Source organism: Cyanistes caeruleus, chromosome 1, assembly GCF_971803275.1.
Source record: "Cyanistes caeruleus chromosome 1, bCyaCae1.hap1.1, whole genome shotgun sequence".
NCBI lineage: Eukaryota > Metazoa > Chordata > Aves > Passeriformes > Paridae > Cyanistes > Cyanistes caeruleus.
In genome coordinates this window covers 57,953,165-57,966,946 of record NC_141701.1, presented here as the reverse complement: position 1 = coordinate 57,966,946, position 13,782 = coordinate 57,953,165, and the positions used below count along the sequence as shown (strand labels likewise).

At 38.3% G+C, this 13,782-nt stretch overlaps 1 long non-coding RNA gene across 1 annotated transcript in view; it reads left to right on the top strand.

The window, feature by feature from the left end:
- Positions 1 to 13,782, top strand: part of LOC111925399 (uncharacterized) — a 218,009-nt gene that overhangs the window by 52,461 nt on the left and 151,766 nt on the right. The gene's annotated exons all lie outside the window — the stretch shown is intronic.

Here is a 13,782-nt window from a genome sequence, read left to right as displayed (position 1 = left end):
ATTTAAATACAAATTTTTTATTGTGGAACAATTTTTTTTTTTTTCCCTGCATAGAAAAAGATCCTGTATTTCATCATTGTAGAAATTTTATGTTCTTTTTCACTCAAGCAGACGAAAACTTTCAGCATAAATGATTTCAATAAAAGTGAATGTTTGTTTTAAATTCAATTCTGTAAAACATATCCTGGGATAAACCCAAACTCTTCTGCATGCTTTATCTGAATTACAAAACAGCAGGACCTAAGTTGAACTATAAAACAGCAGGATCAAAGTCAGAACCTTTTAAAGAAAAGCTAACATAGGTGATGTACAGTGAGGCAATCAACACTAATCCCACTGAGACTGCACTAGACCCTGGAGTGGTGCAATTGATAAGTGATTGTAAGGCTGCATGGAGAGAAGAAGAATATAAAAATGCTTGTAGTAGCATATTAATAAAGTATGTCTACTCTTGGAATTGTCACCATAGGATTTTCAAGCACTCAGAAGTAAGTATTCAAAATATCAGTTGGTGAAAGCATCTGCAGCCTGGGCTCCTTGTTGGTGCCCAGGTGAGGATGCTGATGCTTCCTGACCATTTTTTGTGCCCATCATCATTAAGCTGGGGTAGACTTTTATCTAAGTACTTTTTCTGAAATGCCTTAGAGCAAAGAAGCTCAAAGAATGAGATGGGTGATAGATCTACAAGATAAATACTGGATTGCTTCCAGATGGTGTTTTTTTTTTATTGTTTAAAAGGAGAGTGTTAATCAGTGTTTTGAATAGAAGTGCTTTGTTTGGAAAGGAAAAAAGAGGGATGTTGTGTGAAAATCTCAGCTTTACATGCCATGGTGGAAGAAAGCTGGGATGCATTTACCTTCCTAAAAGCTGGAACCCACTGCATAAAGTGTCAGGCATATTGGCAATACTCCATGTCCTAAACTTTTTCATAGGTTTCAATTATTTTTTTTTTTTTCATAATGCAGTTAGAAAACTTTTCAGAAGTTCTCTGGGTTGTCAGAAAGTTAAGCTTTTAAGGTCGTTTTCTTTTACATTAGCACAGAGCCAGTGCACAGTAATTCTCTTCCCATAAACTGGAATCTGTGCACCCATGAATAAGTCCCAGCTCTGACAAGGATGCATCTCCTAGCATAAACGGTGGGCTTCATCAGGCCATTGGTACTTTTTTAGAATTCCTAAAAAGCCAAATTGTACTTAATTACAGTGAAGATAAATCTCAATCCCTTTTCCTTGTTGAGAATGACATTGAATCCTACACAAACTGCTACCCTCTTAGTTCATAGGATTGCATCAGGAGTGAAAACAGATTGTCCTCTTTATCCTGGCAAAATATGAAAGGAAATATGACTTCACCAACTCAGGTCATCTCTCTTTTTTTCTTTCCAGACAGTGGGGGTTTTTTGCATCAAAAATCAGGCTGAGACTGTGCCACCAACTGTGCAGTTTCATTACAGCATCTGTATCATGGTCCTGCTTTGCACTGATGACATGCAACTTCTGAGTCTCCCCATGAATGTTGAGGAGGTCAGGCTGGTTTTCATCCATCTTCCCTCTTTCATGTCTGACTAAAACATTTTGAGTTCAATGATCACAGGAGAAGGCTGCCTGTGGCATGCTAGCCCTGATCTCCCCTCATGCTCAGAGGAAGGCAGTAGTTATATTGATGAACAGGTCCTTAGGGTGGTGCTCAAGGGTGGCAGGTTACAGTGCAAGTTCAGACACAACTTGTTTGTAATCAATCCTTCCTGTATGAGAGAGACCAGAAGCTGTCTTATGCAACTTATTTCTTACATTTAATCAAAATATTTCTTTCACTTATGAAGCTGAATAGAGGGAAATGCATGAAGATTTATATAGAGATTTAATATTTTAATAAAACTCTGTCATGTTTAGTTGAATCAGTTCATGGAAGAATCACAAGGAAATGGCAGCCCAATTTGTTATAAGACCTGTATTTTCATCTGAGTTTCTTTAAAGAGTGTTGCTATATAATTCTGCCTTTACCTAAGTCTGTGCATCACCATGATGTCCCTGTAAACAGGATGTGAAAGTGGTTGTGCATCATTAGATGAAGACACTAATTCTCTGCGCACTCAGACCTGCATTGAGCTCTCTTTTGGCATGCAGCTGGGTGCTGCTGATGTTCCAGTCAGGGGAAGCAGAAGGCATTTGGTACCCAAACAAGTGTATGCTGCTGTGTGCCACATGTGTGTACTGTCCTGCCAAAAAAGGAATATCTAGCAGTAATACACACTAATGTGTTTAAATGGATGTGGCTTCTTTCCACATACTGCATTCTGGGGTATTTGTATTTTCATCGTGGTCTTTGTAAGATATTTGTGCTCAGCAGATGCTCTGTCCTCCTGAAAAGGATGAACTTCTGTGGTTAATTAGCTGTTAAAGGTTTATTTCTGAGAATTTCTGTAATATACTGGGGTCTTACAAAATATATATACACTTAAAAAAAAATCACTTCCCATTCAAAACTATTTTAACTTCTCAAATTTTGTATCTTAAGTTATCTAAATTTGCTTCAGTCTGGACATAGCTAATAGGGGATACAACTTTGGCCATCAGGCATCTGAACACTCAGTTTATATTGAAGTAACCTTCCTAATCTTAGGCACCTTTAAAGAAAGATGCTCTGATTATTTCATCCTGTTTCCAGTAGTCTTATTTCAACCTGCAATCTCTGCCCTTTGTGTCTCTCAGGGGAAGAAGAGGGGAGTGGCTTTTAATTTTCTTTTCAGTGGGAGTACTAAATTGAGAGATACCATAACCTAAACCATGACAGGTGAGTGTAAAAAACACACACAGTGTTCCCTGTACTCTTATAATTTTAAAACTGTGTTTAATGCACAGGAAAGCTATGCAGTAATACTTCATAAAGGTAGAATGGAGTCTTATGTTTTGACATAGGATTTATTTTCAAAATAAGTAGTAGTACTTAAATTAACTTTAAAACTCTCCATGCTAGTGAAATAGTTATTTTTGGAAATCAAAGACTCTTGGTGTACTTAGCACACATTCCAATTAGCATATTTCTATGCTTAAAAAAGTTATGATGCTATTGTAGAAGGGTTTTTTCCCCTGAATAAAAACCCACCATGTATTTCTTCTGGCAGGACTGATTCTCCTTTTAGGAAGAACCTGAAATAATGACACAGTGAAAAACACGGAGTGTTTTTTTCTTTTGTTGTTGTTGTTATCACAATTGTGTGCTCTGTCTGTTGTCTAATTTTTCATACCCTTTCACAATCCAAAACATAATCTCATTGTACATCCACATTTCTATTTTTATTACAAGATGTTTAACTTTGTTGTTTGTTTTAGGGTGAATCACACCATGAGTTTTTAATATTACTCCTATGCTGTGTTCCTCCTTTAACTGAGCTCCTAGGTTGAGTTTACATGCCTGGCAATGCTACATGATCTATTCTAAGTCAAGAAGGAAAAAATAGTGTTCATTTTCACCTTCTGTATTAAAGTTATAGGCATTTCTGATTTTGCATGAGAAAAAAAAGTCCACAGTTTATTAACTTTTTGATTGCATCAGTGTGAAAAACTTGGAAAAAACTTTAAGTGGAGGGAGAGGTTACCATCTTGCCTAGAGTATGTCCTGCTATTATTCTGTCCTTTCTGTAACATACATCAGCAGTGATTGTTTGGTGAGACTGCACGCAAAGGTCACTGTGTGGGTCAGTAGCCATAATTTCATTGGGTCCTACTCCCTGCTGTTAAATTGCAGTTCACTGCATGGCATCTTCTGTTTCATGTGAATTTATGGATTTTTCTAAAAGAGAATGTGTAAATTTGCACACAACTTGTATTAAGTTTTACCCTGTATAATTTATCAACCCTAGATTAAAGATCTTATTTTTATTTCTGTGAGACCTAGAGGATTAATGTCAGCCATTCAAGAAATGTTGTTGATCAGAAATCTGCTGTTTTGCATTGAACACTTGAATACCCTGCATCTTCAAATTTCAAGAATATTGCTAACTTTATTTAAATATACCATTCATTTATTTAAATATACCATTCATCATTAGTGTCTACAAGTTTTTACCTCTACCTGAAAAAAGGCCTTTCTCTTGAAAAGTCTCCAGAGCACGTTCTGGACAGTACACAAATGTGACTAGACTCCCTTGAAGTTAAAAGCAATACTTTTAATTGACATAAATGGGACCAGATTGACAAATGTATGTACAAGGTCTGTTTCTCCCACCAGTCAGCTGAAACCCCTTCAGGGGGTGAGAGCCAGTCTCTGTTTCACCAATTTTCTGGCTGTATAACTTCATTGATTTCCACTGCACAACCATGACAAGTGAAATGGAGTGGACAATCAGGCCCTAGGGATGGTGGTTGCTCAGTCAGCTCTGCCTCATGCTTTGGGGCGAGAAGCGTAAAAGGAACTGCGTGCTTTCCTCACAAACACCTCTGCAAGCTGGGCACCACGCCTGTCTCTCCTCTCCTCCTCTCTGATACATGCAGGCAGCTGCTCTTCACTTTTTATAGGGTACAGCAGAGGTTTGGGCACCTGGTAGAGAAATCCAACAAAAGTGTGTGTGTGGGGGGCCGGATCTAGGCAGTAGTATATAACATTGCTGTGCTCAAGAAACCCAGCTTGCTTCTGTAGTTGGAAAAATATTGGATTTTCTAATTGGAGTTTTTAATAAAATATCACTCAGCTGGGAGTGTATCATCTCACAGAGACTGTTTTGTGCATCCTACCTTATGTTCATAGGTGCATCCAATAAGTAACGATGAAAAAATGTCTTTATTAACATAGCTCAGGAGGTATCAGTCAAGTAAATTTGGAAATTTTTGTCTTTGTAACTAAGTTAAATCAGCATAGAATAATGCCTTTTGAAAACATTTCATTCTAGAAAAGTGCCATCTATATTTTTCACTGCCCATTTAATTTTCTACATCATGTATTTAATCAATATGCTCTATAATATAGACAGATTTTTTTTGCCAAGAAAAATTTGGTTTTACTGATGGCAGCAACAAGGAATGATGGGAACATCTCAATACATCTTGAAATACATGTTGGCATGTGGCAGGAAATCCTACTTGAAAAATTCAAATTCACTTGAATAGCACAGTAGCATCATGTGGGTTGCAGTCTATGTCATGTCTTCTATAAAAAGATACTGAAATGCAGGAAAGATTTTTAGGTTGAAAAAAGTCCCTTCTGCAGATGTGTGCCAGAATTAATGCTAACTGCAGTCCTCCTGGCTCTTCTCTTTGGCAAGGGGCGAAAGCAGGTTTATTATTTATGGAATTAGAATACCCTTGTAGATCTAATCCAGACATAGCCTGCCCAGGAATGACAAGCAAACAGCAGATCTGTGCCATGCTTGTCTGTGGCTGGCTGTAGCCATGGGAAGTCACCACTGTACATAACTGTGTCACAGGCTGGAGTGCCTTTCCCTCTGGTATTAAAAACCCCTTGGGGCTGGTGGAGCAAGCAGAGACCATCTGAGACCCAGAAGTGTGACAATGCTCTCTCCTCCTCCAGGAAGGAGGGCTGCCCCTGCTCCCCTTGGGTTGTGCTGGTCCCATGCAAGGCTTCCTTATGTGCTACAAACCACCAGCCAGAGCAGCTGTCAGCCTGGTGGCAGTGCCAAAATGCCACTGAAGGAACTGGGTTGAGCATTTGTTGTGCAGCCTGTGCTGACAGATTTGAGTCACTGCTGTTCAGCTGCAACTGTTGTTGAACATTTTGTAATGGTGTGAATGACCTGTAATGTTTTGCAGACGTAGGATCCACTTACCAAGGCCTTGGAGCACCCTGCAAGTGAGTTGGATGTTGGAAGGTGCAGTGGTGGTCTCCAGCTGTAAATACTCTCAAAGTTTGGAGATAATAAGTGAATTTCTATAGGTATTCATTTAGATCAAAATAAGGCCTTTCTTTGTCCCACCTATCAAGTATAGCCTTCCTATAACATATTAGTCTTCTGTTCAGAGATGGTGCATTTTTTTTTTCGCAAATGGACTATTTATACCCATATGAAAAATGAAGAATTGAGTTCATCTGCTCTCCATGCGCTGCAGTGATAGCAGCAGGTGTGGCTAATACACCTTCAGCTTTTCCACATGTTAGTATTTCTCATTTCATGGCATCCCTGTGCTCCCATGGGTACTGGCTGAATAACAGGGGAAATGACTAAAAGGAAATATTGATTTATAGCAGCTGGATGCAGTATCTCAAGCCAGCTCCTAAACATCCAAGTCTTCATGAGTGGGAGAGAAAACTCTGTTTCCTGAGCTGAGGATGCTAAGGTGTTTCTGCTTGTTTGCGCTTTTAGTTCTGTGAAAGAAGACAAATGTAGGGTCCCGGAAATGACAAGGAGTGTGAAGGCAGTCTGAGCTGATTCAGCATGTACTGGATTCAGTTGAGGGTGGAAAATCTGGCTGATTTTCTTCATGGCAGTCCACACAGTGCTGTATTTTAGGCTGGTGACTAAGCCAATGTTGGTAGCACACCAATGTTTTTGCTCTTAATGAACAGCCCTTGCACAGCATCAAGGCTTTCTCTCTCACTTTGTTAACTTAGTGAGACCTCTGGAGATGGGCAAGATTCTAGGAGGGGATGGAGCTGGGGCAGCTGACCCTAATTGACCAAAAGGATGTCTCAACATATGATGCTATGCTTAGCAATAAAAGGTGTGTTTTTGGGTGGGGGGTGTGGGAAGAGGGGGGAGAGTTTTTTTTTCCCAGGATAACTTTTGCTGGGGCATCACTCTGTCTGGGCATGAGTCTGCAAAAGGTTTCCTTCCTTTCTTTTTCATCACTTATTGAACTGTCTGTATCTTGATCCTTTATGTACTTTTTGCCCTTCCAATTTTCTTCCCTGTTCTGTTTGGGGGTTAAGTGATTTACCTGCCATCTCTGGTCAATCTGCCACAAGCACTGTGATTTTAGAATGAGACTAGTGAGGACTCTTACATTTACTGCTCAGTGGTCAGTATCACCTTATGAATCCTTCAGTTTTTTTTCTTGTAAAAGTATTATCAACTGTAGTATCACAGACTCAGCTTATATTTTTGACTGGCAAGCTCAAGCTTAGGTAGCTCTTGGCCTCATGCAGACCTAAGTAAGATCAAGTATATGTTGACAGCAGACTATCATGTGCTCGTTCAATTGAATGAGATTCTGCAGAAAGCCTGGGTGAAGGGGTTGAGGTATTCTCCCAAGAGAACCCCTCACCCAGGGGAGAGGGTCACAGCTATGCAATGAATCAGTCCTCTTTCTGGTCCAGTAAATCACGAATAATTTTTTTCCTCCATGGTGTGGCTTTAGCGGGAAGGTGAATTATGTCACACCAGGCACCCTGTGTATGCCAGGGATGTACTTTCTGCAGGGAAGTGTGTATATTTCAGCCTCCTCAGGCTGAAGAGACAATATTGTTCAGTGCTTTCCTGAAAAAGTGTTTTAGCCACTGGGCTATAGGATAAATGAAGTACTCCACCGTGAAACAGAAGCATTTGTGTCTGTAATGTTTTAAAATGCTTAATTCTTGAAGTGTGCATGGAACACCCATTGCACATGCCTCTCAGATTAAATCCTTCTAGAGAGCTGTGAAGAGCATTTAGTCCTGAATGAAATGGTGTTGTTTCAAGCTCTAGGGCCCATATTCCTGTTTCTCAGCTGACAAGGATTAAGCCCAGGATGATATGTATTAATTTACATAGCATCATAATTTACAGGGTTCTTCTAACAGATTTCTATAAGGTGTGGGATTAACTCAACTAATGAGTTACTATTACTTGATTCACTTATTAGAAAGTTTTTATAGACATAAAGATTCACCTCCCCAGTTCCAGGCCACTGGCTTAGGAAATCGGACAGGACCTAACTAAGGATGTTGGTTTATATGTGGGGGTGAAAAATGAAAGAATAAGGTGGTGGACAGAGCTTTGTGGAAAAAGTTTGTCTAAATTGAACTAGATGGAAACATGTGTCAACCTTTCACTGATTTGTACTTGTATTTTGCTTGTAGTTCTCCAGCTGGGGAAGTGTGAAACAGTCCTTATTTTGTCTTGCATTTTTGTAACAAAATGAATGTTTATGTCCATATGTTAAAAAAAAAATAAATAAAAGAATTAACATGTCAGGTTATTTTATTGAAAATGTACATCTCAAATTTTTAAATTTCCATTTTTATGAGGTTTGACTGTAGTGGAACAATTTTCTATTTGGCCGAAATAATTTTGGGAACAGGTTTGCTTTCCAGACTTTTTGCAATACTAGGAGTTTAAAATTCTGTCATTGTCTAAGAAAAAGGAATGACTGCTGTTAGTGATGTTGTTCTTTAAGTCAACACTCTTCCCCCCCACCATTAGTAAATAATTTATTTATTAGGAAATCTGTTTGCTGCTTTTTTTACATAGCTGTAAAAAAAGGGACAATTTTTGTTATATCTTTTTCATCTTACCAAATAGCTATCTTGTGTTACTCTTAAGTTCAGTGTACAGGGTACAGTTCTACTGTAGTCCTTGTTACCAAGTGTGCCATGGTTGAGTATTGTGTAACATGTTTAAATTCATTGCAGGAAAAGAAAACTCTCAACAAACTTCCACATGCAAAGATAAATATGTATATGCACAATTAGCCAGTGCTCCTGTTTGTGCTTAAATGGGGAAGCCTAGCCATATTTTGCATTGTTAGTTTTTAAATGGCTTTTGTATGTGATTCAGATAGGCAATTTTGCATATTAAGTAACTTAAGTTTGCTTACTAAACAATTTGTTCTTGCTTACCTAAGTATACTCAAATGTTTAGTTTTTTTTGCATTGCTGTCACCAGGGATAAATGTGCATGTATGGAAAAGGAACATTTGTTCTCAAGATTGCATTTGCTAGAAGTGAGTTGGATGTATTCAATTTTATCTTTTTGTGTTGATGGTGGCTAAAAATGTGAGATCTTCCTTCACTGACAAGTTTAAGAGAAACAACAGGAGGTTCAAATATCCATGGAGATTTTTCCACTGAGACTCTGATGGTAAATATCAAGTAATGTTTACCAAACTGGCTATTCCATATCATTGCAGGATCAACAACTGCAAAAGCTGGCTTGGTTTTTTTGGCAGTTTAGGTAGCAGTGATCTTACTCTTTTTCCCCCTCTCAAACCCTTCTTTTTTGGCTTAAGTTTTTGGTTTTGTGTGTTCCAGTGTTTATTCTATCCCATTGCCTTGCTTCAGGAACTTAAGCCAAAACACTTACTTTTGCTTTGGAAGTGTGTAATTAATGGTAATTAATACACAATTTTCTCAATTAGAAATCTTGTTAGCCTGTTTATGTGATAATCGGAAAATACTGATGAATGAAAAATTTAAAAGTTTACAGAAATAGTTATTTTTTTCCTAATACTGAACAGGAATTCTATTATGCAAAAGAACACGTTATACCACTCCTAAATGTTTTTATAGACTGTACAATGCTGCTTCTTTACCTTTCACAACTTTGTTGCCTTTTGCAATAGGACTTCAAAAATTATCTTTGTTCCCTCAATAAAACAGGAATTGTCATACTAGCAATAGAAACAGATGTCAGTGTTTTAACGAGTTATCACATCAAACAAGTTACCTGAATCCTTGAAGACACTTTCTTTTAACTATTTTATTTTGACAAATGTGAAAATGGGTGAAAGAAGACTTAATGGATGAAGGAAGATAATTCCGAGTGTATCATGGGACAGGCAAGGACTACTCCATTCATACCTAATAAAAATAGTCTTTTTGTTTTTGAAAAAATATTTAGGAATCTGGGTGGGAGTGCAAATGTGTATGGATCATTGAACCAGATGCTTTCTGTGCAGCACATTGGTCTTCATGTGGAAGCCCTGGGCATCAAAAAGAAGGATAAATGTTTTAAGAGCAGTGGCTGAAAGTCTTGGAATCAAGCTGATAACTCAAAAAGCAAAATCATCTTCAGCCTTCCCAAGGAGACTGGGAGAGGAGTGGTGATGGAAGATACCACTGATATATGTGGGGGAGAGGAAGAGATGCAGTGAAAGGATTAACAAACAAATCTGCAACATTATTGCATTGCTCAAAATGTGGTGACATATTTAAGATGCATTTCTAGCAAAAAAAAAATTATAGACCACTCATCTAAACATGGAAAGGAAACACTCTAGAAAAGAGAGAAGAAATTCAAGTGGGACTGTGGGAGGTTTGGAGAAGCTTTGGATGCAGTGCATAACTGGCAGAATGACAATGGTGGCATGAGGATGGCTTACAAACTGATGGGCAAGTGGCTGAGGTGAGTTACACCAACAAATCAGTGCCACTGAAATCAGGCTTTGCCATCTTCAGAACACTTTTGTGTCCAACTGTGAATTGTGGTTACTGGAGTGAAGGGAAAGCCACCAGCTGGATGAACATTTGCTTCTCCAGAGGGAAAGACTCTGAAATATTATGTATTTAGTTATTATTTTAAGTTATTTTAGTTTATAGTTATTAAGTGAACTCTTATTATTCACTTGCCTTGTTTTCTCTTTTCTTCACTAAAATTTGGAATGTTTGACTGTTTTACTTGAAGATGGGCAGAAGTGGTTGCTGTGAGTGCAATTAGTATAATTTCCCCAGCTCTCTGCATAGGTCTTCAAGCAAGTGTTTACCTAGGAAGTCCCTTAAATTTAAATGCTTCTGTGTTCTCAGCTGAATCACGGCAGGAAGGTTACACTGGAAAGTGATTTGGATGTTTGTTTGGCTGAAGGAGTGATGTATTGACTCCCAGGAATAGCAAGTATAAATAATGCATATTAATGCATCAAATCCAATGCTGAATTGAGGCTCAGTTTCTGTTTGTGATGTTGAAGGAAGGAGAGGAAACCTGGAATTCACAGGCATGCATATTTTCACGCACATTTCTAAACACAAGATTAACTGGGACTCTTACATGTTAATATTCTGTTTTAGGGAAAGGTAACAGTAGTTAAACACGGAATAAAAGACATTTTCCTTTTTTTTCTTTTATTAGTCTTGGCAAAATATATTCATGAGCCTTTCTGCCTTGAGACAACAACTGACTGAGACACTCTTTCAAAAGCAGGTGTCTAAAGAACCACGTGCTTTCAGTATCTACTGCACTTACCCTCATATGCAAGCAGATACTGCCTGTGGTAACAAAGCTGTCATGCTAGATCAGAATTTAGGAGATGTTTTATGCATTGCTGCACTTAGAGAAGCTCCTTCCAGTAGAGTGGATTATAAAACCAGTTGCTGAGGAACATTGTTTGTGACACGTTTTAGGTGATGGCATTTTGACTGTTGTTTTAACATGCATAACTTTGCCTTTAGCAATGAGTAACTATTCCAGTTCTGCTGTCATCTCAGTTTTATTAAGCCTAAACCCAAAGAGCCATAGGGATGGAACTTTTTTTATTTATGTTTTTCTGTTTATGTTTATTATTGCCCGCTGGTTATTGGCTAAGTGGACTTAAATCTGTCATGTTTAAGGTTTTACCTTTTTTTTTTACCTTTCTAATCCTGAAGTGCTACTTGTGTTGCTCTTACTATTGCTTGGTCTCAAGGAATTCTACTCATTTTCTTTAGGAAGGCTTTAGAAATTCTTGAAATTTGGCTGACAAAAGTAGTATTTCTCAGGAAGATTGCTGAAGTTGTCAGTTTGGTTCTCTTAGGGTTGTGAATCATTTAGAAGCAGTGTCTACAGATCTGTCAAATCTCATGCCTTATACATAGCACTCATTCATTTGGTCCCTGTCTCTGGCTCATGTATTTTCAACAGTTCTACACCTTCTCTTTTGCTCTTTGAGCGCTGACGTTAAGGCAATTGCTGACCATACAAAGAGTCAGAGGAAAATTTGGATTCTGCAGAGTTAATGACAAAAATATTGTCTTCCTTCAAGCTGATGTGCCATCTCTAGTGGGGAAAAGTGATTGTCTGTCCCTTATTGTTCGACCAATCTTCCCTAGGGCTGCTGGAGTTATTACTTTTTCCACCACAGAGAGGATCATACACAATGTACAGACAGACAAACTCATACATATGGACACAGACTACTCTTGAGCATTACTGAACTGACCTTGTTACGTGCTTGCTTTCCACCCGCTCTGTTTCACTCGCCTTGTTATGCCTTGCTACTTGGAACCTTAGCAATCACTGCAACCCATGCCTGTGCTCCTCTCTGAAGGCTTTCTTGGTAGATTTACATGGTTGTCTTCACTCTCTCCAACTCTGCTCAGCTGGAGAATTGCTTGGCACAAATTGTTCAGTTCTCTGCTGGTGTTATTTTGAGATAAAGTGTAATGTGCTGCTCTGTAAATACAGTGCTCTGTAGCAAGAAAAATATCAGCCCATTCCTAATTCCCCACAATGGCATCTTGTTCTTTGGGATTTCTTGGCTGGAAATTGGTACACATTTATATTTTCACAGTGAACAGTGATACCATCGTGTCTCAGATACATGAGATGTGTCGAACACATGTAATATAAGGAGCAGAAATATCCAAGTGGGAAGACAAAATACACACAGGAAATTCCAAATATGTGTCAAACCCTTCTGAAATGTGACAGAAGGAATAAATGTGACAGAATCTGAATAAACCAGTAAAAAATAGGGAACAAAGGCAGCTCAGTCCATAACTTTCAGTTTTTATTGGGTAGGTAGCAGAGGAAGGAATAATGATGTCAGGTTCTGATGAACATAACATGAACTAACTTAACCTTGTCTGTTCATCCTACAGGAAATTTAAGGTAGGTGTTGGAGTGTTATTTTGTGTTAGGGTTTGGGCTTGGTTGTTTGTTTTTTGGGGAAGAGAGGGTTTGTTTTTAGTGGTTTTAATTTTATTTTCCCAGATCAATAGCTGAGAAACTTGAAGACTTCAAGATCTGATGTAGTGAATAAAGGCTAAAATACGTGTTATCCTATGACATCTTAGAGCACTAATGCAATTTCTGTTGCTTTTTCATTGCTAGTGACATCTGTAGTCTTCCTGCAACACATTCCTTGAGCTACTTCCTTGCTGTTCTGAATAGCTCATTATTAGGTGGCACGCAAAAGTAAAAAGCTGTTTAAAAGGAGTCAGAATGACATTTTGAGTAATTTGGGTCATTGCTGGATGCAAAGATCGTCTGATGTATATATCTGAGTCATGGTTATAGTAGAGTTTGTCAGGTGTTTCTTTTAATCTTACAGTAATGTTTTTTAACTGTTATTTGGATTAATAATGCATGCAACAAAATCTGTCATGGTAGCAGAATTCCATTATCACATTAACAAATCAGCATAATCAGATTTGGGTTTTTTGTTCTTGAAACTTCTAATTTGGTCACAGTTGTGATACAACTTCCCCAAACATGAAAATAGGATTCAACTGCGCTATTAGAGCAGAAGTTATAAATCCAGCTGATGGCCAAACTATGCAGTGATTAACTGGGTCCTGCAACTGCACAGATCTCTACAGATAGCTGTAGCCTGCAAGGTGAAGTGATTGCTCATAACTACTGAGCATATATCCCCATATATCACTGCATGAAGACATCAATTGCTTTCAAGGTTAAAAGGATATTTTTCAAAAGCAGCCATTGCTACAATTCACAAAGGCAGTAGTACAAGCTAGCTTTCATTCTTGAACACTTTTGTTGCTGTTAGAACTTCAGGATTATAGGCAGTTTAAGCATGCAAACCAGCACAAAAAATATGGGACACAGTTGCAGAGTACATCACCTTCAAGGCTTATCTTCTCTGTTTCCCCAGTTTTCGACAGCAGAAATATATCTGTGATAGAACATGTAAATGTGGCTG